The sequence below is a fragment of the Siniperca chuatsi genome, linkage group LG17, assembly GCF_020085105.1.
Source record: "Siniperca chuatsi isolate FFG_IHB_CAS linkage group LG17, ASM2008510v1, whole genome shotgun sequence".
Classification (NCBI taxonomy): Eukaryota; Metazoa; Chordata; class Actinopteri; order Centrarchiformes; family Sinipercidae; genus Siniperca; species Siniperca chuatsi.
In genome coordinates this window covers 28,752,686-28,762,557 of record NC_058058.1, presented here as the reverse complement: position 1 = coordinate 28,762,557, position 9,872 = coordinate 28,752,686, and the positions used below count along the sequence as shown (strand labels likewise).

The window sequence follows — 9,872 nt, the reverse complement described above, 5'->3', positions numbered from 1 at the left end:
CACTGCAGCGCCGCCGGGAACAGTGCGCCCTTCTCCTGCCTTGTGGAAAGCCAAACGCGAACGCGAACGGAGAGGTTCGGACGCTGGACCAAAAGACTCGAGTCGGGGTGGATGGCATCCCTTAGGGCTGGGAGCGGTGGGAAAACCCTCTGTGGACTCACCGATGTTCCTCGTGGAACCTCATTGGGCCCCCAGTCTCAAATCGCGGCGTATCGGCGCGGACGCGTGCGCAGAATCGACCGCCAGGCGAAGCCTCGAAAAGGCAGCCAGATTTGCGCTTTGGATTGGCAGGGGATATTGCCCCATTGCGACCGGTATACAATACCTGTTGAATGTGCCCAGCGTTTTCCCTCCCTCTCTCTCACTCGTGGCCGAGGGCTTGGCTTGCGAGAGCCTGAGTACTCCTGATGTTAAAAGCCAGGCCCTAATTTCTCCGCAATCCGATTGGATGGAGCCTGGGATAATGCGGTTGAGGGGGAATGGCGTGGCCTGGTATTTGGGACTCCGTCGGCAGAGTGAGGCTTACGCGAGGGTAGTGACTGGGGCCGCTAGGCTCGCCGGCCGCTCGAGGCCAGGCCTGCACTCGCTCGGGTTTCTCTTCATAACGCACAAGTCTTTCGCCTTTACTAAAGACTTCCGTGGAGATGGGCGCCCATGAGTTACGCCTATTTTTGGCAGGCTTTGCCGTCGGCCGAGCCTTGCGCGTCTGTGAAAAGCAAGAGAGCTGCCCCAGGCGATATCGGGGCGTGGGCCGCTTGGGAGGCGGTGCTGAGGAAGCAGCCGTTGTTGCGCGCAGAGACAAGAGGCTGCACCAGGGCAAGGGAGAAGCGTTCCAGGAGGTGGGCTCCGGAAGCGAAGCGTCAGGAAGTTTCGGTCGCCGACGACCGTTCTGACGTTTGGGAAACCTCCGTGACGGACGGGAACGTTGTCGAACGTTACAGTGGAGGGGGTCCGTGTGGAAATATGTATTGACGAACGGGAACATTTTTGACACGCGCTCCGACAGTCGACCTGTCAGAAACGGTCCCGTTCGTCAGAGCGGGCCTTATGAAATTTGACGCACGGGAACATTCCTGACGTTCGGGTCCACTGTTACAGTGGAGGGGGTCCGTATGGAAATATGTATTGACGAACGGGAACATTTTTGACACGCTGCGCTCCGGACGGTCGACCTGTCAGAAGCGGTCCCGTTCGTCCAGAGCGGCCTTATGAAATTTGGCGACGCGGGAACATTCTGGCGTTCGGGTCCACTGTTACAGTGGAGGGGTCCGTATGGAAATATGTATTGTGACGGGAACATTTTTGACACGCGCCCAAAAAGTCAAGTGTCGAAGCGGTCCCGTTCGTCAGAGCGGCCTTATGAAATTTGGACTTGCGGGAACATTTTTCACACTCGGGTCGACTGTTACAGTGGAGGGGTCCGTATGGAAATATGTATTGACGACGGGAACATTTTTGACACGCGCCCAAAAGTCAAGTGTCAGAAACGGTCCCGTTCGTCAGAGCGGCCCACTACGAAAATTGACCTTGCGGGAACATTTTTGACATTCGGGTATAACCTCCCATTCGTTCGTCCTTTCCAAATTTCCCATTCAAATGTATGGGGAAGTGTCACACGGTCAGTCGCGCCGCCCGAGCGCCCAGAGGGCGGACCTGGTCGGGCGGGGCCCTTCGGGGCCAGCGGCGACATACCGAAAAATCGGAGCTCTGGCGCGCTCGGAAAAAAAAAATCTCTCCGAGCTGTCCAAAAGTCATGGAGGGTGTGAGTTTTGTCGCTTCCTACCCCGTCCGCTCTCGGCGGGTCGAACGGACCCCCCCGGTGCCGCTGGGGGGGGATTCGACGCTGCTGGCTCGTTCCGGGCCCCGCCCGCGCCGTCCGTGCCGAATATGGGGTCTCTGGGACGTTTCTGTAAAAAGTTATGAATTTTTGATGTAATAAATTGAATAATTAATTAATAACCCGCGTGTGGGTCTTTGGGCACCTCAGCCCGCACGCAGGACCGCCAAATTCGCGTCAGCGCTCCACCGCGACCCCATCTTTCAAACGGAAAAGGTCGCAACTTTCTCGCCCCGTGCTAAATGTCAAAAATGACATTTGGGACACCTGGCGACCTTTTGACCTTTGTGCAGGTTATTAGGCACCTCAGCATGCACCCAGGACCACCAAAATCACACCAGTTCTTCTCTGCAACCCCGACTTTCGACCGGAAAAGGTCGCAAAGCTCTAGCTCGAGCGTAAAGGGTCGTGACCCGGTCAAACGCACTTAACGAGGCCCTCTGAGGTTGCGGGTTCCCTTACGTCTGCGTCCATTCGGGAACATTTTCGACATTTGGGGCGTACGCCGATCGTCAGAGCGCCCGTTCCCGGGAGGGCCCGGCGGAGGTCCTCCGCGCGCCCCGAGACGGGCATTCGTTCCTGGGTAGACCTCCGGCGGACCCTCCCTCCCATTTGTCAAAAATGTTCCCAATTGTCAGAGCGCCAGTCCTGGAGGGGTCCCTCCTTCCTCCGTGCGCCCCAAGGCGGGCATTCGTTCCTGGGTAGACCTCCGGCGGACCCTCCCTCCCATTTGTCAAAAATGTTCCCATTTGTCAGAGTGACCGTCCTGGAGGGGGGGGGGTGCCTCCATCCTCCGTGTGCCCCAAAACAGCATTCGTTCCTGGGTAGACCTCCGGCGGTCTCTCCCTCCCATTTGTCAAAAATGTTCCTGTGTGTCACTGGGTGGGGGATGGGCATTGCACTTTGGTTAGAAAAATGTGAAAATCAGCCTTCGAGGGACAAATGCGTGTCAAAAATGTCCCCGTTTGTCACACTATATAATATTTTGACATTTGCCATACCTCAGAATGGAGCGGTCAGTGTTCCCCTTTGGACATTGAAGTGTGTCAAAAATGTTCCCGTCTGTCACACTGACATTTGGCAACCCTGAGTGCCCCATTCTGATGTATGCCAAGTGTCAAAATAGAAGGTTGTTCCTTATATTTTGACATTTGCCATACCTCAGAATGGAGCCTCAGTGTTCCCCCTTTGAGCGCAGAGTTAAGCCGTGTCAAAAATGTTCCCAAGTGGACGTCGCGCCGGCGTCAAAATGTTTCTATTTGTCACAGCATTTGTCAAAAATGTTCCCAATTGTCACACTGACATTTGGCAACCCCTGACTCCCCATTCAACAGTGTGCCAAATGTCAAAATGTAAGAAATACCCTTATATTTTGACAGTTGGCACACATTTGAATGCGGTGATCCCGGTTGCCATTTGGACAACCGCTGTGTCAAAAATGTTCCTGGGTGTCACTGGGTGGGGGATGGGCCTGACACTGTGGTTGAAAATGTGAAATTCAGCCTGTGAAGGAAAAAAGGCTTTTGATTAAGTCAAAAATCAAGACTTGCGAGAGAGGTATTGTTATGAAATTGACACACGTTACACAGTTTTGGATGCTCGTTAAGACTGACTTGACTGCAACTCTGGAGAATGTTCCGGAAAGAAGTTAGCTAACCAAGGTGTCTGCAGTATTGGCACTCAAAATGCTGAAAGAATGACCGAGGCGAGGGGATCGGTGCGACTTTGAGGTCAGTTGTCCCAATCTGTGTGAAAATATGGCCAGATGAAAAGCTGACATTTGGGTATTCTGACCACTCCATTCTTAGGTATGGCAAATGTCAAAATATAAGAATTGGCCTTATAATTTGACATTTGCCATACCTCAGAATGGAGCCCTCAGTGTTCCCAATTGGACACCAAGTTCCGCCGTGTCAAAAATGTTCCCAAATGGACGTCGCGCCGCGTCAAAAATGTTCCTATTTGTCACAGCATTTGTCAAAAATATTCCCAATTGTCAACACTGACAATTGCCATACCGAAAACCCCATTCAAAAGTGTGCCAAATGTCAAAATATAAGAAATGCCCTTATATTTTGACATTTGCCATACCTCAGAATGGAGCCCTCAGTGTTCCCCTTTGGACACCGAGTTCCGCCGTGTCAAAAATGTTCCCAATTGTCACCACTGACATTTGGCAACCCCCAAAACCCCATTCAAAAGTGTGCCAAAAATGTCAAAATATAAGAAATGCCCTTATATTTTGACATTTGCCATACCTCAGAATGGAGCCCTCAGTGTTCCCCTTTGGACACCGAGTTCCGCCGTGTCAAAAATGTTCCCAATTGTCACCACTGACATTTGGCAACCCCCAAAACCCCATTCAAAAGTGTGCCAAATGTCAGAATATAAGAAATGCCCTTATATTTTGACATTTGCCATACCTCAGAATTGAGCCCTCAGTGTTCCCCTTTGGACGCCGAGTTAAGCCGTGTCAAAAATGTTCCCAAGTGGACGTCGCGCCGCGTCAAAAATGTTCCTATTTGTCACAGCATTTGTCAAAAATGTTCCCAATTGTCAACACTGACATTTGGCAACCCCTGACTCCCCATTCAAAAGTGTGCCAAATGTCAAAATGTAAGAAATACCCTTATATTTTGACAGTTGGCACACATTTGAATGCGGTGATCCCGGTTGCCATTTGGACAACCGCTGTGTCAAAAATGTTCCTGGGTGTCACTGGGTGGGGGATGGGCCTGACACTGTGGTTGAAAATGTGAAATTCAGCCTGTGAAGGAAAAAGGCTTTTGATTAAGTCCAAAAATCAAGACTTGCGAGAGAGGTATTGTTATGAAATTGACACACGTTACACAGTTTTGGATGCTCGTTAAGACTGACTTGACTGCAACTCTGGAGAATGTTCCGGAAAGAAGTTAGCTAACCAAGGTGTCTGCAGTATTGGCACTCAAAATGCTGAAAGAATGACCAGAGACGAGGGGATCGGTGCGACTTTGAGGTCAGTTGTCCCAATCTGTGTGAAAATATGGCCAGATGAAAAGCTGACATTTGGGTATTCTGACCACTCCATTCTTAGGTATGGCAAATGTCAAAATATAAGAATTGGCCTTATAATTTGACATTTGCCATACCTCAGAATGGAGCCCTCAGTGTTCCCAATTGGACACCAAGTTCCGCCGTGTCAAATGTTCCCAAATGGACATCACGCCACGTCAAAAATGTTCCTATTTGTCACAGCATTTGTCAAAAATGTTCCCAATTGTCAACACTGACAATTGCCATACCGAAAACCCCATTCAAAAGTGTGCCAAATGTCAAAATATAAGAAATGCCCTTATATTTTGACATTTGCCATACCTCAGAATGGAGCCCTCAGTATTCCCAATTGGACACCCAGTTGTGCTGTGTCAAAAATGTTCCCAATTGTCACCACTGACATTTGGCAACCCCCAAAACTCCATTCAAAAGTGTGCCAAATGTCAAAATGTAAGAAAAGCCCTTATATTTTGACATTTGCCATACCTCAGAATGGAGCACTCAGTGTTCCCAATTGGACACTAAGTTCCGCCGTGTCAAAAATGTTCCCAAGTGGACATCGCGCCGCGTCAAAAATGTTCCTATTTGTCACAGCATTTGTCAAAAATGTTCCCAATTGTCAACACTGACATTTGCCATACCGAAAACCCCATTCAAAAGTGTGCCAAATGTCAAAATGTAAGAAATGCCCTTATATTTTGACATTTGCCGTACCTCAGAATGGAGCCCTCAGTGTTCCCAATTGGACACCGAGTTGTGCCGTGTCAAAAATGTTCCCAATTGTCACACTGACATTTGGCAACCCCAAAACCCCATTCAAAAAGTGTGCCAAATGTCAATATATAAGAAATGCCCTTATATTTTGACATTTGCCATACCTCAGAATGGAGCCCTCAGTGTTCCCAATTGGACACCCAGTTGTGCTGTGTCAAAAATGTTCCCAATTGTCACCACTGACATTTGGCAACCCCAAACCCCATTCAAAAAGTGTGCCAAATGTCAAAATATAAGAAATGGCCTTATATTTTGACATTTGACATACTCCGAATGGAGACCTCAGTGTTCCCCTTTGGACACCAAGTTCCGCCGTGTCAAAAATGTTCCCAAGTGGACGTCGCGTCGCGTCAAAAATGTTCCTATTTGTCACAGCATTTGTCAAAAATGTTCCTAATTGTCAACACTGACAATTGCCATGGTTAAAACCCCATTCAAAAGTCTGCCAAATGTCAAAATATAAGAAATGCCCTTATATTTTGACATTTGCCATACCTCAGAATGGAGCCCTCAGTGTTCCCAATTGGACACCCATTTGTGCTGTGTCAAAAATGTTCCCAATTGTCACCAATGACATTTGGCAACCCCCAAACCCCATTCAAAAGTGTGCCAAATGTCAAAATGTAAGAATTGCCCTTATATTTTGACATTTGCCATACCTCAGAATGGAGCCCTCAGTGTTCCCAATTGGACACCGAGTTGTGCCGTGTCAAAAATGTTCCCAATTGTCACCACTGACATTTGGCACACTTTTGAATGGGGTGGCCATTTTAATCAAAAACCCTCTGGTCTTGGTGAAGGGCAGCACTGTGGTGAGGCACGGCTGGGCAATTTTAGCACACTTGACTTTTATGGGAAAAGATTTTAACGTCTTAAATATTTATGGCTTTAACGACAAAAATGACAGGTATGACCTTTTAGAAGACTTGCAGTTCCACATGCTAGGGAGGGCACCTTTAGTTGTAGGGGGGGATTTTAATTGCATTTTAAGCAAGAAAGATAGGAAAAGAACAGGAGAAGATTTTAGAATCGACAAAACATCGGTCTTATTGCAGGGCATATGCAGGGATTTTAAACTTCTGGACTGTTTAAAAACCATGCATTCCAGAGAGGAGGGCTTCACCTGGTTCAGTGGTGATGGCACCAGAGCCTCTCGCATAGATTACCTTTTATCACGTGACTGCCCACCAACCGCAAAATATAAGAAATGCCCTTATATTTTGACATTTTCCATACCTCAGAATGGAAAAAGCAAGAGAGCTGCCCCAGGCGATATCGGGGCGTGGGACGCTTGGGAGGCGGTGCTGAGGAAGCAGCCGTTGTTGTGCGCAGAGACAAGACTCTGCACTAGGGCAAGGGAGAAGCGTTCCAGGAGGTGGGCTCCGGAAGCGAAGCGTCAGGGCTCATCGCTTCTCGGCCTTTTGGTTAAGATCAAGTGGTGCAAGACGGGAAAGACAACTGCAAAGAGGAGGATATCCGATGCACAGAAACAACATGGCTGCAACAGCCCACAACCAGCAGATGGTCCCAAAGGTTGGTCTGAGGTTTACCTTGCGGTTCCAGGCTGTTTCAGATGCAGAACAAGTTCTATCATGAGCTTTTTTTTGGAACAGTGTGGCTATCGGGCAGCTACACCTGAAGGTGGAAGAAGTCTATTGTATTCAGTGGAACCAGCAGGAAAAGGCTTTTGACGTCACCCTGATGGATGAGGATCTCTACAGAAGAGTGGTTGAAGTCTGCAGCAAAGAAGCTGGGGTAAGGCCCTTGTCCTGTTACCAGGTTCTGAATCTAGACCGACCAAATTTCAGAACCATCACCGTACATATGTTCAACCCTTTTGTGACTGACCTGGCGTTAGCTGCATTTTTGGAGCAGTATGGAGAGGTTGTGACAGCTGCTAGGTACATGAAGGATCCAATGGGGTTTTGGACTGGAAGGCGGCAGTTCCAGGTACTGCTCAACCCTGTCCCAGAAGGGCCTGGTGGACTGAAGCACCCACCTGCTTTTTTTAGCCTTGGTGGGGATCGTGGTTTTCTATACTACTCCCGGCAACCACCTTTCTATAGGCGGTGTAGGCAGTCTGGTCACACGGAGGCGGGCTGTGCTGGAGCCAGCTGTCGTCTTTGCTTGCAGCGGGGCCATGAGGCCAAAGATTGCACTGCACCTAAGGCCTGTCATGGATGTGGTGGACTGGACCACCTGTACCAGAGCTGTCCTAGCCGCAGGAGGACTTTTGCGGAAGTAGCCAAAACCAGTGGTGTGCTGGAGGGAGTCAAGGAGCAAGGAAAGGGACACAAACCTGCGGGTAATGTCCCAAGGAGACCAGCGCGGGAAGAGTCGGGTGCTGTACTTTCTGAGAATACAAAAGAGGCAGCTCTCCGGGTGCAGGGAGCAGACTGGGCTGACAGAGAGGACGGGAGGCCCAGGCCCCTCGGACAACACGGGAGGGCTTTTTCCTATGCCTATTTATGGCCCAGTTTTCCCTAAGGTGAAGCAGGGGCACGGAGAGGCTCGCAGGTGTTCGGAGCAGGGCTCCCAACTGAAAGTGGAGAGAGCGAGGAGGGGACACAGCAAAAAGACAAGGGGAGGGGAAGAGGGCCAGGCAAAAGTGGAGGGAGCAGATGTGGTGAGGGGTGATGGAGTAGGACAGCAAGGCAGAGTAGATGAGGAAGTAGAGGAGGGAGGTGGAGACACAGAGCAAGGGGTAGGTGGAGGGGATGGGTCAGTCCAGAGGAGTTTCGGGTGACCTGCTCCCTGTAGGGTTGGGGCTGGGTTTTGATCTTTCCCTGGCCTGCTTATGCTGACATCCCCATCAAGTGAAGATGCATATGATGGACCCAACAGGCCATCAAGCTCGCGAACCCAGAGCCCTTTTCCTGGGCAGAACAGATGGACAGTGAGGATCTTTACTCCCTGTAGGGAGGGGAACGTAGTTTTGGAAACAAAACAATTAAATTTGAGGGTTTTCAATGGTTTGTTTGAATGTTTTTTCTTTAAATGTGAGAGGAATGAGGACTCTGTTAAAAGAAGGGTCATTTTGATTTTGTAGACTCTCTGCATGTTTCCATTTGTTTTTGCAGGAGGTACATCTGCGGAATAAGTTTGATGTTGGAAACTTCTCAAGGAATGGACAAAGGGGATTCACTTTGGAGTGTAGGGGGGGTCCACTCTACAGGGGTTGGGATTTTGTTTGGAGTTAAAGAGATCGTGGTGGAAAATGTTTTTGTTATTGTCCAGGGGAGAATAATAGGTGCGGATATCACATGGGGGACAGCCAAGCTGAGGGTTATTGTGGTGTATGGGCCGCAAACTCCAGCAGGAAGGCAAGAGATGTTCGGGTTAGTGGAGCCGCACCTTGCCACAAATAGGCAGGTAATTGTAGGGGGTGATTTTAATGTGGAATTAGGTAAGGGGAGGGATACCAGTGAAAAATTTATCTCCCACCTTATGGCCAGACATGGCCTGGTAGATGGGGGGAGGGAGGTCAGGCCGCGGGTAGACGGTCCCACATGGCGTAACTCCCGGGGAATAGTCAGACGTCTGGATTATGTGTTTTTAGCAAAATCTTTGAGTCTGTTGGCAGGCAGGCTGCTCCCTGTATTTTTTTCAGATCATGATGGGCTGCTGTTTGAGGTGTGCTCGTGTGTGCCAGGTTTTGGGCCTGGTTATTGGCGCCTAAATATTAGTATTCTTGAGGAAGAGTTGTTTAAACAGTATTTTCTAGTGTTTTTCAGTGGCCTTCTGGGACTCAGACAAATGTGTCCTGGGGTGATAGAGTGGTGGGAGGTTGCCAAGGAGCGGATGAAGACTTTTTGTATAAATAATAGTAAAGGAAGGTGAGGTGGGTGAAGAGAGAGGTGTTCCGCCTACAGCGCCTCCTCGAGCTAGAGAAATGCAAGAGGAAACAATGGCGCCACAGTAAATCAGCTGGTTTGCGACTCCCTGAAAGTGCAGCTTAAGGAAATTTTTGAGTGTAGGGCACGGGCATATCTGTTGCGATCACGTCGAGAATTCCACGAGAAGTTTGAGACTTGTTCTGCTGTTTTTTTCAGCGCAATACAGGCTGAAAGGAAAAAACAGGTAATGACTGGGGTTAAGGATTCATGGCAAAAGGGTTTCTTTGAGAATTTCAGTTATGTTGGTAGGGATGCAATGATATCATGGACTTTGTATCTACTGAATGAAATGATGCATGTATGCTGTATTTGAGAAACTGTTTTTGGAATTG

General features: G+C 49.2%; 1 non-coding gene across 1 annotated transcript; it reads left to right on the top strand.

The window, feature by feature from the left end:
* Window positions 1–583: 583 nt before the first annotated feature.
* LOC122865072 lies at window positions 584–694 on the top strand. Its single transcript, XR_006375379.1, has one exon. It is a non-coding gene; the product is annotated as a U5 spliceosomal RNA (small nuclear RNA).
* The last annotated feature ends 9,178 nt before the right edge of the window (window positions 695–9,872 follow it).